At 48.2% G+C, this 17312-nt stretch overlaps 1 long non-coding RNA gene across 1 annotated transcript; it reads left to right on the top strand.

Moving 5' to 3' along the window:
* The first annotated feature begins 8625 nt into the window (after window positions 1-8625).
* On the top strand, window positions 8626-12350 carry LOC141041751 (uncharacterized). Its single transcript, XR_012203209.1, has 2 exons — window positions 8626-8968; window positions 12051-12350. It is a non-coding gene; the product is annotated as an uncharacterized lncRNA (long non-coding RNA).
* The last annotated feature ends 4962 nt before the right edge of the window (window positions 12351-17312 follow it).

The raw sequence follows: 17312 nt of genomic DNA, 5'->3' as shown, positions 1-17312 counted from the left end.
GTATCACCGGCTTTCCTCCTGGCGGCCCGGTACACGGTTGTGTTTTGTTTCTTTTCATTCTTCTTTTTCCGTTTAATTGAGTACGTATTCTGGCTCGCGCGCGACGTTTCGTGGGTCATGTGGAGTTACTAGCTTGCACGGGTCGTGGTGGTCGTAATAAGTGCGCTGAGTATTGTGATCAGGTAAAAAAACTAGGAGATTTATCCCGGTTACACGGAACGGCACGTAATGTGAAGTTGTATCACCGACTCTGCTTTGTATATCTTCCTCCTGGCTGCCCGGTACACGGTTGTGTTTCGTTTCTTTTCATTCTTCTTTTTCCTTTTAATTATTTAGGGATATCTTTTTTTTTCTTTTGAGGAATGATCGACTCTTTACTGGCAGAGCTTCAGCTTATCAGGTGTTTCGTTTAAACCTCTTTATTTCAATTTTGCCTGGGTTTTTCACTCTCTTAGTTTTTTTGGGTTTCCCCGTTTGTTTTGTTTTCCCGATTTTTTCTGTTTTTTTAAATGGTACGTGTTTGTAGCGTGCGTTGTAGCCCCACGGTGAAGCATCATTGTGTTCCCATCAGGAAGCACATATGCATTATGCAAGGACAACAAAGGCACTAAATGTTCTAAGTAGGGGAGAACAGCTATGCTCTGCCATGAAGCACACAGGGCACTACATAGGGGAGTAAAAAGTACATTACATGTGGAATACAAATGCGCTAGACGTGGAAAGTACAACTACACTATCATTAGGAGTGCACGTTTATTACGGAGGAGAGCACACGTTTACTTCAATAAGGAACACAAGTTTCATGTGCAAAAGAATAAAGTTTCATCAAAAAATAAAGTTCATCAAAACCTATCAACACCATGTTGATAAGTTTTGACAAACTTGTTGTCGTGAGTGGAGTTTGAGAGTAACTTTTGCAAGGGATACCTCTTAACTAGTGATTTTCTCATGATGTGGAGTCATATGGGATGGCCAACCCGGAACAGGCCAATGGGCCTTTTATTCCTAGGCCCAACGGTTACTCAACCAACCGGAGATGAGAATACTGGTAGATGCTATTCTAGATAACACATAAAATAAAACATATTTTTGGGGGAAGGGTTGTCCGGAGAAACTAGGGCAATGGTTAAGGAAATCCTAGAGGTCACAAATAATTGTTCTCAGAGAAATATCTTGGGTTGCACATAGAGGTGGGTAGATCAACTAATGGTGACTTCAAATATACTCCAACTTTTTTGGAGTATAAAAGATCTCATTTGGGGGAAGTTGGAAGGGTGGATAGACAAATGTTTAGCAGCAGCTGGGACGGAGGTATTGATCAAAGCAGTAGCTCAGGCGATTCCAACTTTTTTTATGTCTTGTTTCCTACTCCCTAGAGGACTTTGCTACAGTACCAACACTATGCTTAGGAAGTTCTTGTGGGGGAGCAGAAGTGGTGAGAACAAAGTAGCTTGGGTATCATGGGATGTTTTGACGATGCCAAAATATATGGGGTCATGGTTTTTTGAGACACACAGATTTTCAACTTGGCAATGCTTGCAAAACAAGCATGGGGATTGGTGCAGGAAATTGACTCGCTAAGTGCTCGGTTATTAAAAGTTCTGTACTATCCCGCTTGTGATTTTCTGGATTCGGAGCTAGGCGCCCACCCGTCTAAGATTTGGCGTGCGATTACAGAAGGTAGAGCGGTCCTCAAACAAGGCCTTGTTAGAAGAATTGGGAACATAAACACCACAAGTATTTGAAACCACAATTGGATCTCGAAAGATTTCATTCTACGTGTTGTTCATCCTCAATATACAAAGCCGCCTAAGATGGTGGCGGACCTTATTAAAGGGGTAGAGAGAAGACGGAACAGTGAGTTTGTTTCCAGCACCTTCAGCATATTGACGCGTGTGCAATAATGAATATCCCTTCAGCGCCAATCTCCTCGGAGGATTGCTAGGCTTGGTAGTATGAAAGGTTTGGATCTTTCACGTTTCGGTCGACCTATTGGATGTTAGTGGAGACAAAACGAAGACGAGAGGACCAGCTAGATGGGAGAGGTTGTTGTTTTGATGGGAAGGCGAACACAAATAAATGACGCGGACTATGGGGGGCAAAGATACCTGCTGGACTTAAATTTTTTGCATGGAGACTAGCACAGAATTCAATTCCCGCAGAAGAGGTCCGTTTTCAGCGGCATATCACGGTCTCAAATATTTCAATATTTGCACGACCTGTAACCGGGCCGAGGAACACTAAAATCATGCTCTTATAAATTGTCGGATGGAAAAGTACGTGCGGGCTCTGCTTGACGAGGAACTTGTTGAACATATGATTGCTATCAATGTTGATGATGAACACTTATGGCTGTCGAAGCTACAAACTACGACAAGGAAAGAAGATTTTTTGAAAGCTCTTGTTGCATTATGGGCGGTCTGGTGGGTGAGGAAGAGAGCTATACATGAGCAGGAGTTCCAATCTCCACTATCTACATTGTGTTTCATCAACAATTACCTTGCAGAATTGGCTCTAATTCCCAAGAAGAGGGAGAAAGTTCATCATGGAGCTCGTAGTGCACATTGACACAAATGGGATCCATCACAGCAAAATGGGTCAAGATCAATGTAGATGTGGCTCCAGCTAGGAGTGGTGAGAGAAGATCAGTCATTGCTATCGTGGTGGACGATTTAAATGAACCAGAGACGCTTGAAGTGGTTGCATGCAATGAAGCATTGTCTCTAGCACTCAACCTCAATGTTCAACAGATACAAGTATCTACGGATTGTCCAACCACTGTGAAGCACATCAGGAGACTTATTTAGGTCTGAGAAAAATCATGATTGACGAGATCAAGACGAAGTTGACTATGTTCTCCTCTTTAGAAGTGATCCATGAGAAGCGTGATTGTAACAAAGAGGCACACATGCTTGCAAAGTGGTGCAGAAGGCTCGGGTCGCCAGGTTGAAGCGGGAGCAGGACAGGGCAGCCCATCGGATGAAGGGGCTCATCGTCATCTTCGACTCCAACTCCAACGACGGCGACACGTGCACCACCTCGTCACATGACCAAGACCCTCCACTAGCCGCGGATGCCTACTGTTGAGTATGTGTTATGTGCATATTGTGTATTGGGCCTGCCTCCTAGTTCCTTGTATAGTTGAGGTCCGTGGCCCACCTTTGTACATCATATATACGTGCCTATGCACGAAGAGCAATACATTGTGCAATTCCCACAACATACATGGTATCAGAGCCAAGAGGTCTTGAGTTCACGACCCGGCTGGCGCAATTAAATTGCAGCCCACTTTCGGTCCACGTTTAGGCCTGAGGGAGCCACAGGTGAGGGGGAGTGTTGACATATAATGTGCTGCCTAGTCTCTTCCATCAGATCGGTCTTTTGGTTGCATTGGCTAGAGCATGCACTTCTACATGGTATCAGTTTTTTAGGTTTCGTTCCTCGCTTCCGCTCCGCCGCCGCCACCGTGCGTCTATCCGCGCCGCCGCCGCCCGCGCCCTCCTATCGCGATCCGCCGCCGCTGCTTCACTTCTCCACACGCTGCCGCCCGCGATCCCATCGCGCCAGCCGCCAACTGCAGCCGCCCCGTCCCAAGCCGAGCTGCTGCTGCCTCCCGCCCGATCCGTGCATCCCGATCCGAGCCGCTGCTCGCCAGCACGCCGCTTGAAGAGGCCATGAGGACCTGCTCCATCCATCCTGCCCTTGACGCTACTGCAAGCTTTGAGCGGCCTTTGGTAGTGGCCACGCTTTAGAGCCCGCCAAACCTGGTTGCTTTGGTGGTCGCCGTAGCCGCGCTTCAAGATTTGAGCGGCTGCTAGTGCTACTGTTATCCACCACTAGTTGTTGACCACGCCGCCCGCCTGCCGCTTCGTTCTCCGCTGCATCGCTCGCCCGCACATACCAGCCGCATCGCCGAGCCGCTCGCTGATGACCCACAAGTATAGGGGATCTATCGTAGTCCTTTCGATAGGTAAGAGTGTCGAACCCAACGAGGAGCAGAAGGAAATGATAAGCGGTTTTCAGCAAGGTATTCTCTGCAAGTACTGAAATAAGTGGTAACAGATAGTTTTGTGATAGGATAATTTGTAACGAGCAACAAGTAACAGAAGTAAATAAAGTGCAGCAAGGTGGCCCAATCCTTTTTATAGCAAAGGACAAGCCTGGACAAACTCTTATATGGAGAAAAGCGCTCCCGAGGACACATGGGAATTATCGTCAAGCTAGTTTTCATCACGTTCATATGATTCACGTTCGGTACTTTGATAATTTGATATGTTGGTGGACCGGTGCTTGGGTGCTGTTCTTACTTGAATAAGCATCCCACTTATGATTAACCTCTATTGCAAGAACCCGCAACTACAACAAAATTATTAAGGTAAACCTAACCATAGCATGAAACATATGGATCCAAATCAGCCCCTTACGAAGCAACGCATAAACTAGGGTTTAAGCTTCTGTCACTCTAGCAACCCATCATCTACTTATTACTTCCCAGTGCCTTCCTCTAGGCCCAAATAATGGTGAAGTGTTATGTAGTCGATGTTCACATAACACCACTAGAGGTTAGACAACATACATCTCATCAAAATATCGAACGAATACCAAATTCACATGACTACTAATAGCGAGACTTCTCCCATGTCCTCAGGAACAAACGTAACTACTCACAAAGCATATTCATGTTCATAATCAGAGGGGTATTAATATGCATATAGGATTTGAACATATGATCTTCCACCAAACAAACCAACTAGCATCAACTACAAGGAGTAATCAACACTACTAGCAACCTACTAGTACCAATCCCGGACTTGGAGACAAGAATTGGATACAAGAGATGAACTAGGGTTTTGAGAGGAGATGGTGTTGGTGAAGATGTTGATGGAGATTGCCCTCTCCCGATGAGAGGAGCGTTGGTGATGACGATGGCGATGATTTCCCCCTCCCGGAGGGGAAGTGTCCCCGGCAGAACAGCTCTGCCGGAGCCCTAGATTGGTTCCGCCAAGGCTCCGCCTCGTGGCGGCGGAGTCTCGTCCCGAAAGGTTGCTTATGATTTTTTCCTTGATGAAAGACTTCATATAGCAGAAGATGGCCACCGGAGAGCCAACAGGGGGCCCACGAGGCAGGGGGCGCCCCCTGGGGGGTAGGGCGTGCCCCCACCCTCGTGGCCAGGTGGGTCCCCCTCTGGTGTACTTCTTCCGCTCAATATTTTTTATTATTTCCAAAAATAACTTTCGTGGAGTTTCAGGAATTTTGGAGTTGTGCAGAATAGGTCTCTAATATTTGCTCCTTTTCCAGCCCAGAATTCCAGCTGCCGGCATTCTCCCTCCTTATGTAAACCTTGTAAAATAAGATAGAATAGGCATAAGTATTGTGACATAACGTGTAGTAACAGCCCATAATGCAATAAATATCGATATAAAAGCATGATGCAAAATGGACGTATCACTCACAGCCGCATCACCCGCGCCCGCTCGCCAGATCGTCCGAGCCACCCGATGGCGTCCACCGGCCCATCCGCCGCCGCCTCTGCTGTCCCGCTGACGGCGTCCTTTGGCGCTGCTCCGCCGCCGCCGCTGGCGCTCTCCGGCCAGTCCCGCTACAGGCCCGCCTGCGCGGCTCTGCCGCCGCCGGCGTCCTATGGCGCGACCCCGTCACCGCCAGCGCTCTCCGGCCAGTCCGCCGTCGCCCCGCCGCCGACGCCGCCTCTGCCTGTCGACCCCTTGCTATTGCGCAGGGCGTTTGATGCGCCCGCTCCCATGTACGGGAATCCTACATACGGTGCTCCGCCCGTGTACGGGTCTACCGGGTACTGGTGGGGGTCGTCAGCAGGCCAGCACTCGCAGCAGCCTGACGGCGCCCTGCACTTGCAACATCTGTCAGCGGGCCAGCAGGTTTCTCCGGCGGGCCACCCGGCCTACCCGGCACCGCAATCGCAGTCGGGGCTACTACCCATACCGTATGGAGAGTACCCACCGCCGCAACCGAGCGGCGGCTACGGCCTCCCCATGGCGTCTCCGTCCCCCTCGCCGGCCCTGCTGCCGGCGCCCTGGGACCCGGTGCTCCTCCCCGCATTGCATGCCGCTCCTACGCCGAATAACTACACTGGAGGTGGTGATTGGTACATGGACACCGGTGCTACGGCTCACATGTTTGGTCATCATGGTAACCTTGCCTCCTTCACTCCTGTCTCCACCGACCGCCGCATCATTGTCGGCGGCGGTTCCACACTTCCTATCACACACATTGGGCACACTTCTTTTCCTTCTAGTTCTACTCCATTATCTTTGTCTAACATACTTGTGTCACCTCATCTTATTAAGAATCTCATTTCTGTTCGTTGTTTCACTCGTGAAGATCCTGTTACCGTTGAATTTGACGAGCTTGGTTTTTGTGTCAAAGACACTCGAGCCAGGATGGTACTTCACCGATGTGACAACCCGACCAGCTCTATCCGGTGCACTTGCCTTCATCCACCACCACCGCACCGGTTGCTCTCTCCGCTGGAGTCGATCTCTGGCACGCTCGCTTGGGTCATCTCAACCCCGTCACACCTCGTCATATTCTTAGGAGTTTCAGTTTTAGTTGAAATAAGTTTGAGGATCACACTTGTCATGCCTGCCGAGTCGGCAAACATGTTCGTCTGCCATTTAATAATTCCACCACCATTGCTTCTTTTCCTTTTCAGTTGATTCATAGCGATGTGTGGACTTCTCCGGTTCCCAGTAACTCGGGCTATTTATATTATCTGGTCATTCTTGATGATTATTCTCATTATGTGTGGACTTTTCCTTTGCGCAGAAAGTCGGATGCACTCTCTACCTTGACGGCTTTTTACTCCTATGTCTGCACGCAGTTTGGGCGTCCCATTCTTGCACTTCAGACGTACAATGGAAAAGAGTTTGACAACCTTGCTTTCCGCACCTTTTTGTCGCATCACGTTACAGTTTTCCGCCTCACATGCCCGTACACTTCGCAGCAGAACGGTCATGCCTAACGCATCCTTCGCACTCTAAATGACTACGTTCGCACGCTCCTATTTCATGCCAACGTGCCGCCTCGTTTCTGGCCAGATGCACTCACCACTGCATGACTTCTTCTTAACATTAGACCCTGCCACCCACGGTGGAACTACGCACCTCACCATCTTCTCTTTGGTACGCCCCCGTCTTATGACGACTTGCGTATTTTTGGGTGCCTTTGCTATCCTAGCACTGCCGACACTGCTTCTCACAAGCTTGCACCTCGATATGTCGCTTGCTACCCCTCTAACCCCAAGGGATATCGGTGCTATGATCCCGTCTCCCACCGTGTGTTCACTTCTCGGCACATTTACTTTGATGAGCATGTGTTTCTGTTTCACCAGGTAACCCCGGCTGCTCCTCCCGCCACCGGTGATGCGGGCTCCTCGACGCCTCTCCCAGGGCGCTCGCGCGCCTCTCTTGCCCCGCCCCTGGCTTTGAGGCGTGCCCCCGCATGCGGCGCCTCCTACAGCCGCGGCGCTGGCGCCCCCGACGTTGGCACCAGCGGCCCCCTCGGCGCCCGCGGCCACTGTGGCTCCCCCAGCGCCCCCCGACGTTGGCGCCCACGACCCCCTTGGCGCCTGTGTCCGGTCCGGTCACCTGCGCCTGTGCGGGTGTTTTTCGCCCGAGCTCGCGCTATGCCTCGGATGGCTACGTCCATGCGACGTCCACCTCTGAGCCATTGCCGTTGCCGTCCTCCGTTCGAGCCGCTCTTCGTGACCCGCTCTGGATGGCTGCAATGCAAGAGGAGTTTGACGCCCTGTTGCGCAACCACACGTGGCAGCTTGTTCCCCGTCCCCGGCGCGCCAACGTGATTACCGGGAAGTGGGTCTTTAAACACAAGCTCCATCCTGATGGTACCCTTGATCGCTACAAAGCGCGCTGGGTCGTTAGTGGCTTCCGACAGCGTGCTGGCATTGACTTCACCGACACCTTCGCTCCGGTCGTCAAGCCCGACACGATACACACGGTTCTCCACCTTGCGGTCTCCCGTGCTTGGGCGGTTGTAACACCCCCAGTGTCATGCTGCAGTAACCCTCTGTGATTAAGCTAATCATTTTTCCAAACAGTGCTTAATCACCTTTGTTCAAATATCCCATTTGAAATTCCATCAAATTCAAGTGAAGTTTGAAGTTGCTCAAAAGTTCCTGGAAAAATGTTCATCATTTGTCAAAAATTTCATAACAATTATTTGTTAAGGAACACAACATCACTTTTGTGCAAAGATGAGCATTAGCAATTTTAACAGCACCAACTCAACATTTTTAAATGCTATCCTATTTATGAAAAATACCAAATGAATTCTTCTGGTCTCCAAAATATTTGTGGCACTGTCTAAGATCACTAGGGAATAAAAGGGGCAATTCCCATATTTTTCCTAAGTAAATAGCATGCCCAATATTTGCCTACCCATCTCTGTTATTAAATAAAAAACAGAAAGCAAAGAAGGAGAAAAAGGAGAAGAGAGATAAAGCCCCTGCCCCACTGGGCCAAACGGCCCAGCTGGCCATCGGCCCACCCTAGCCGGCCCACTCGCCCTCCCGTGTCGTCTTCCCCTTTCTTCTGTTCGACCGACCCGCGCGAGTGGTCGCCGACGAGGGGATAAGGATCCCCTCCCTCCCCGTCGCCTCGATCCTCTCTCCCCACCCCCACTTGCGCCTCTCCTCCCCCAGATCCGCCTCTCCCTCTCCCTCTCCTTCGTTCTGGAGAGGAGGCCGACGCGGTCGCCGCCGTGCCTCGCGGCCACCGAGCCCCGTTCGCCTCGCCATCGTGCCCATCTTCTGCGTCGTCGTCGTCCACTTCGTCTCCGTCCACGAACGCGAGCTGGGAGCCGCTGCAAAGGGAGAATCGAGCCGCCCCCTTTGCTTCGATCGCCGGCGCTTCTGCAACGAGCGTCGCCATTCTGCTGCTACTAAGCCCTCACCGAACCTTTCTGGAGCTCCTCGGTGAGAACCCGCGTCGATCCCCTCTTTTCCCTGCTCCTCTCCTTGCTCGTAGCCGTCGTTTTCGTCAAAACCATACCCGCCGCCGTAGTCATGCTCGCCGCCATAGCCACTGCTATCGCAGCTCGAGTCCGGCTCGCTACCGAGCTCGTGGAGCTCCAAGGAGTCCAGCGAGCCCCCGCGCGCCTCCTCCTGCCGCTGCGCCGCCCGCATGCACCGCCTTCCCGCAGCCGCCTGGTCCCGCGCTCCCGCCACAGCCGTCCCCTGCTGTTCCCGGGTGCCGCTGCTCTGCTGCCTGCTTCTGCGCGGCAACTCGCCGCCGCTGCTAGCGCCGCCGCGTTGCCTGCTGCTGCTCGCCCGCGGTGCCGACCGCCGCTGCCCCCGCCGCTACAGCGCGCCCCCAGAGCTACCATCGCCACCTAACGGCGCAGCATCGAACGACCGTTCGGATGGACCTTGCCGCGCCCCTCCCCGTGCCCCGTCGCGCGATCCCGACGAGGTCCCGAACGCCACCACCACCTCCACTCGTCGCCGGTGCCGTTTCCGGCAGATCCAGCTCCGGCCGGCCTCACAACGCGACGCGGCGGGCTCTCTTCGTTCGAACGCGGCCGCCCGCGCCCGTGTTGGCCCCCTGTAGGCGAATCCCGGCCGTCTCCGGCGTCGTGCCGCCGTGGGAGAGGTCGCCGGAGCCTTCTCCAGCGCCCTGCCGATGTGGCTGGTCAGGGCCACTCCCCTGGTCTCTGCCTCGTGGGCCCTGGGGGCCCCGTTGACTGGGTTGACCCAGTCAACATGCTGACTGGGCAGCCAGTGCCACTGATGTGCAGTCCCCACCGCATAATTAGTTTAACTAAAACGTTTTTATAATTAAAATTAATTATTTAGTTAAATGAGTCACTGACAGGTGGGGTCCAGTAGTTAATTAACTCTGTTTAGTTAAAATAAAACTCTACTAGCCCCTCTGTCTATGACAGGTGGGACCCACTGGTCAGTTTGACCAGTCAGCGGGTCTGTTGGCCTGCTGATGTCATGCTGACGTCTTTTTCCATTTCTGTTAATTTAAATAATTTCTAGAAATGCTTTAATCTTTGAAAATTCGTAGATAATAAACCGTAACTCGGATGAAAATGTTTTCTACATGAAAGTTGCTCAGAACGACGAGACGAATCCGAATTCTCGGTCCGTTTACCTGTCAGCTGCCTCTAACTATATGATCATGGAACATTCCCCCTCCGGTCATCTGTCTGACACAGGTCCGGAACCGGGAATACATTCCCGGTTGAATTCCCCCTTCACCTTTATCGTGTAGCCATACGTTAGGTCACACCTGACACAGCATATTGCCATGTTATGCTTTGTGATGCTATGTTTGCTTTATATTTATTGTTTCTTCCCCCTCTTCTCTTCGGTAGACCCCGAGACCGATGTCGCCCCTGTGATCGACTACGTTGACAACGACACTTCTTCCTTTTCAGCAGAGCTTCTAGGCTAGCCCCCCCCCCCTTTGATCATCCCGATATCGCCCATTTCCTTTCTCTCATGCTTGCATTAGATTTTGCTACTGTAATTATTTGCTCCCATTCTGATGCATAGCCTGCTTTTGTAACCTGCTTATTGTTACCTACCTGGTTATCCTAAACTGCTTAGTATAGGTTGGTTAGTGATCCATCAGTGACCCCCACCTTGTCCTTGTTGCCCCTGCTTCATCATCGAAGAACCGATCAACGGGATCGAAGACCAGGCACCGCACATCACTTTCCCCTTAGTTGCTCGACACTACTGGGTTACTATCGAGTGCCGAGGGTGAGACCTCATCAGCACTTCTGATGTTAACCCTGTAGTGTAGCTATTCGGTCGTGGTCATCGAGGGTGATTCCGCCTTAACCACTTCTGATTCGACTCTGTCTTGCAACCCCTCAAGTGTGAACCTCGAGGGTGGATCCTCTTACGTTCACCTTGATGATTACATTGAGTGGAATCCGTCAAGGGTGATTCCTCAGGTTTTCCCCTTGGGGTTAGACACACGGTTACTATGGTTACTATGACTTTACACTGAACCCTGTTACTAAAGACGGGTCAGCCCTGAGGGGTACCCGCGCGAGCATATTTGCGAGTGAAGAGGAGTCGGGTTGACCTGGAGGGTGCCTGCGAGATAATTACGAGGCGTGGCCGGGCATTCTTAGCCCTTGCCGCAAGTCCTCGAGACGGGGTGACGGGGTCACATGTTTTGTGAGTCTCTGCTTGTTACCGCGCATTCCTAATCCACTACGATTTGGATATTTGATCCGAGGGGCCTCTGGCCTGATAGCACTAACCATCACGTGGGCATAATATGGGCGTTCTGCGTCGTATGCATCAGCCGAAGCTTAATAGACGTCAACGACTGAGCGGCACGCGCCGGGTTGGACTGGTAAGCACTTGCCTTTTTGAAGGAGGTAGCTAGGTCTGCTCACCGGCCGCATTCACAACATGCAGGAATTCCCGGGGCGATGGCCCATGACCCCTGGGGGCATAGGTTTAGTCCGGCGTGCTGACCTCTCTATTAAGCCTAGGTCGGGTTGCGGCGTATTGTTTGGCGAGGCCGGGCATGACCCAGGAAAGTGTGTCCGGCCGGAGTTAATCGAGCGTGGTGGGTAAGTTGGTGCACCCCTGCAGGGAAGAAAACATCTATCGATAGCCTGTCCTACGGTAACGGACACTTGGAGTTGTATCCCGATCGATACAACTAGAACTGGATACTTGAGGTGATAACTGGATAGTATGGCTCTGGGATTGCTTTCTCGCAGGGAGTCGAGAAAGGATCTCTGGCCGAGGTTGATAACACTACTACTACCGTACTTTATGCTACTCTTATCTCTTCTGATGCTGTAAGATGCTTGGAGCTGCTTGAAGATGCTAGTCTTCGATAGGCTAGGCTTTTCCCTCCTCTTCTAGCATTCTGCAGTTCAATCCACATATACAACCCATTTCATTGACACCGATGCATATGTAGTGTAGAACCTTGCTTGCGAGTACTTTGGATGAGTACTCACGGTTGCTTTGCTTCCCCTTTTTTCCCTTTTCCATTCTTCTCGGATGTCGCAACCAGATGGTGGAGCCCAGGATCCAGACGCCACCTTCGACGACGACTGCTACTACACTGTGGGTGCCTACTACTACGTGGAGGCCGCTGACGACCAGGAGTAGTTAGGAGGCTCCCAGGCAGGAGGCCTTGCCTTTTCGATCGATGTTGCTTTTGTGCTAGCCTTCTTAAGGCAAACTTGTCTAACTTATGTCTATACTCAGATATTGTTGCTTCCGCTGACTCTTGTGTTTTCGAGCTGATGTATTCGAGCCCTCGAGGCCCCTGGCTTGTAATATAAGGCTTGTATTATTTTATTTGTGTCTAGAGTCGTGTTGTGATATCTTTCCGTGAGTCCTTGATCTTGATCGTACACATTTGCGTGTATGATTAGTGTACGATTGAATCGAGGGCGTCACACCGGTGCACCAGCTGGACGTCTCTAACGCCTTCCTCCATGGTCACCTCGAGGAGCAGGTCTTCTGCCAGCAGCCCACCGGGTTTGTTGACCGGCGCTTCCCGACCACGTGTGCCTGCTTTCGCGGTCCTTGTATGGAGTCAAGTAGGCTCCGCGCGCTTGGTACCAGCGCATCACGGCGTTTCTCCACCAGCTTGGGTTCCGCTCTACCCGCTAGGACGCCTCGCTCTTCGTCTATCATCAGGGCTCCGACACGGCCTACTTGCTGCTCTATGTCGACGAAATCATCCTGACGGCATGTACGGCTGGTCTCCTCAGTCAGCTCACGGCTCGTCTTCGCACTGAGTTCGCCATCAAGGACTTGAGTCCTTTGCACTACTTCCTCGGTGTCGAGGTGGTGCGCCGTCCCGATGGCTTCTTCCTTCATCAGCGGAAGTACGCTACTGAGCTCCTGGAGCACGCCGGCATGCTTAACTACAAGCCCGTCGCTACGCCTGTTGATACGAAGGCCAAGCTTTCTGCTATGGATGGTTCTCCTGCTTCGGATGCTGCTTTCTACCGGTCTATCGTTGGTGCTCTTCAGTACCTCACTTTGACTCGGCCGGAGATCCACTATGCCGTGCAGCAGGTGTGTCTTCATATGCATGCTCCTCGAGACGCTCATTGGGCTGTGGTCAAGCGGATTGTCCGCTATGTCTGTGGCACTATGGATCTTGGCGTCACGCTTCATGCCTCCGCCGACACCGCCCTCACCGCCTACTCCGATGCAGACTGGGCAGGCTGCCCTGACACTCGTCGCTCCACCTTGGGCTATTGTGTCTACCTTGAACCCTCACTTATCTCGTGGTCCTCCAAGCGGCAGCCTACGGTCTCTCGTTCAAGTGGTGAGGCTGAGTATCGCGCGGTGGCCAACGCCGTCGCCGAGTGTTCGTGGCTTCGCCAGCTGCTTCAGGAGCTTTCTTGCCCTGTTGACCGTGCCACGGTGGTCTACTGCGATAACGTCTCGGCGGTCTACCTCTCCGCTAACCCGGTGCATCATCGACGGACCAAGCATATTGAGTTGGATATTCACTTTGTTCGGGAACAGGTGGCCCTTGGCCATATTCGTGTTTTACACGTCCCTGCTTCCCAACAATTTGCAGATATCATGACCAAGGGCTTGCCTACGGCGTCATTTGAGGAGTTCCGGTCCAGTCTTTGCGTCAGCCGCGGTGCCGCTTTGACTGCGGGGGGGGGGGGGGGGGGGTGTTGAGTATATGTGTTATGTGCATATTGGTATTGGGCCCGCCTCCTAGTTCCTTGTATAGTCGAGGTCCGTGGCCCACCTTTATACATCATATATACGTGCCTATGCACCAAGAGCAATACATTGTGCAATTCCCACAACATACACCTACAACTGCGCCGGCGACGGGAAGGGCAAAGACCCGGCGAGGAAGTGGCGATTGCGCCCCCCTCCCCGTCCTCAATGTTTATATCGTTTCTAGTTGTAGAAGTTTAAGAACTTGTCCGGAGACAAACTATGATCTTTTGGATGTGGCGAAGTTTTTAATGTCCGTTTGCAGCCAATCTTGTGTTCCTTTGCAGCCGATTTTAGTTGTCCGTCGTTTGATCACATAGAGTAGATCAACGTTGCATGTGTAGTATAGATATAAGGCGCCGGATATGAGCTACGCGGACGCAGAGTGGCAAATATGAGGCGTACCCGGTCAATGCTTGTGGACAAGCTCGGGCGCGTCCACGGGCGTTTGAGAGGCCGGATTTGGCCATCACGGCTGTAAATGCTCTTAGCAGTTGATCGTAGGACCGAATTCCCCTTGCTGCACTTTTTCCATTTTATTTGAGGAATTCTGTACGTAGACAAATTAAAGGTCGTGGAGTTATTTGCCAATTTTTTTTTGCTTGCAGCCACTAACAGGTGGGCCTATGCCACACTGACACCCACGTGAGCAGGCCATACGCCAAGATACGTATAAAGCACCATATTTGCACGCTGAGACAAGTTAATTGATCATAATTCCGTATTTTACAAGTTTTAGAATCAAACGAATATCGAGCGCAAGTTCTATGACTCCTAGTGATATTATATCACCGGGAGACTCCTAGTGATATTATATCACCGGGAGTCATAGAACTTGCGCTGCATGTTCAGTTTGGTGCCAGAACTTTGAAAATACAATTTTATGGTCATCTTACTTGCTTAAGCGTGCAGATACGGTCACACTATACATATGCGGGTGTATCCATGTGTATGGCCCCACTTATCAGAGAGTGAAGGCATTGGTGTGATGTATTTTTACACAAAACATCCTCACAAACTTTTTATTTGCGGAAACAGTCAACCACCACTACGATTTTTTGCACAAAGCTACCTCGCATTTTTATTCACAGAAAAACCAGACAGCGTGGCCCCACTTATCAGTGAGCGAAGGCACTGGTGTGATGCATTTTACACAAAACACCCTCATAAATTTTTATTTGCGGAAACAGTCAACCACCGCTATGAATTTTTGCACAAAGCTACCTCGCATTTTTATTTACAGAAAAACCATACAGCAGTACTGCTTATATATGCAAAAAAATCCTCAAACCCAATACCACCCACTTTAACCTCAGACGCTCCAGCCACCTCAACCATTCAGGGTAGGATGCTTAATACGAACAACTTACCTATACATATTAAACGAGGACCCATGTGGAACTTAGATGGATGTCGATACTGCAGCTCATTTGGCAGGCTCTATTTGTTTTTAAGATCTTTGTAAAACATAAGTAGATTAAAAGAAATGTAAAACATAAGTAATAAAGTTATGTCCATATATTTGTGTGTTAAAAAATTATGCATACTCTCTCCAAAAATATACTCCCTCCGTAAACTAATATAAGAGTGTTTAGATCACTAAAATAATGATCTAAACGCTCTTATATTAGTTTATAGAGGGAGTATTATACATACAAATGATGATTAGTAATAAAAACATTTCAATATAAACCTGTGTATTATATACTCCCTCCATCCTGAAATAAGTGTCTCAACTTTGTACTAACTTTAGTGCAAAGTTATACCAAGGCTAAGATACTTATTTTGAGACCGAGGGAGTATATAATATTATGGTCAAATATTTGTGTGTTAAAAATATTATACATGCAGACGAAGGTTAGTAAATAAAAACTTTTAATTATAAACATGTGTATTACATAAAAATATTTGGTAAAATATTTTATAAACCTGAGTATTATATAAATATATGTGTTTTATAAATGTGCGTACTACATATTTGTTTTCCAAAAATTCAAAACTATTATTTTAATTATACAAACGTTTCAATAATTGTACACACATTTGTAGTACAATGTTTGTATAATTTAAAATTTAAACTCTTAATGTGAATAATTGCTAATATTTATATTACATAATTATTTTGGATATAAGTCATGAGTTATACACAACTGAATATTCATATATATTTAGTACATGTTTGTATTCATCATTCTATATAATTTAATATAAACCACAAGTGTATTTTTTGATTCAATAAACATATTTATCTAATAAATATTTTCAGTGTCCGTATTAACAAAATATTTTTTATATAATACACAGGTTTATATTTAAATGTTTTTGTTTACTAATCATCGTTTGTATGTATAGTATTTTTCACGCACAAATATTCATACATAATTTTATTACTTATTTTTTACTAAAAATTTTATATACAAGACACATGTTTATATTACTTACGTTGTACTAAATATTTTATGTATAATACACATGTTTTATTTTTATTTTTATTATTTACTAATCACTAGCAAATATGCCCGTGCGTTGCACCGGGAGAATTAGAACACACTTCCCTGGCCCAATGACCCAAGACAACATTCTGTTGCATCAGCCATGTAATATATATTTTACCAATGGTCTTAAAATGCATGTATGAGATGCTACTCTTCAATCATGAAAGAATTGATTAATTTAAATATCTAAATACCTTCCTAGTTAATTTGCAGTATAAGGAGTCATTACCTTCATTATTTGATTTATCATTGAGAGCCTAAATCATGAGGATCGTACATGTATGTACATATATAAGAAATTAAGATTTAATTGGTAAGTTACCAGATGCCCATTACTGATTTTCGTTACCAAATTTCTTCTAAACATACATGCACGGAGACCTATAAAGTTTAAAGTACAACTCAATTATCTTTCATATAGAAGGAAACGTAATAAACGGATTTGCACATACCACACTAAAATGAATTTTTTATTTGAAGAGGTCACAATAATTTTCATGAAATCAGGTGTATGATTCAGAATTTCTTTTTTAACCATGCATGCTTCAAATTCCACGAAAAGGCATTATTCCCCATGCGTTGAAACGGAAAAAAATCATCCCTCATACACACACCTGACAGCATCGGCGAATCCCTTCAAATCTTTCACAATGCCACACGAGAAACAACATGATAAGTGGTGTCGCGCAAAGTTCATAAGGTTGTATTATTTGTGAAATGTACTCAACATGTTTCCAATTTATTAGACAACAGAAATATCAACGTTAAGACGGGATTTTCAAAATACCCCATATAAAGAAGATATTAATAAAGGTTGCATCATAAATGGAATTTTAGGAATGATGATTAATATAATAGCATATTTCAAATCTACACATCTTTTTTAAAGGGATTTCCATATATAACATGTTAGATTTGGAGTTAGGATTTGAAAGTGATTAATATAATACCATATTTGAAATCTACACATCTTTTTAAGGGATTTCTATATATAACATGTTAGATTTGAAGTTAGGGTTTGAAAGTTATGAGTTTTTTTGACATTGAAAGTGATTAATATATAATACCATATTTGA

The sequence above is a fragment of the Aegilops tauschii genome, chromosome 2 (genome assembly GCF_002575655.3).
Source record: "Aegilops tauschii subsp. strangulata cultivar AL8/78 chromosome 2, Aet v6.0, whole genome shotgun sequence".
NCBI classification, from domain to species: domain Eukaryota; kingdom Viridiplantae; phylum Streptophyta; class Magnoliopsida; order Poales; family Poaceae; genus Aegilops; species Aegilops tauschii.
Note: the sequence above shows the minus strand (reverse complement) of the source record. Positions and strands in the feature narration are given on the sequence as shown.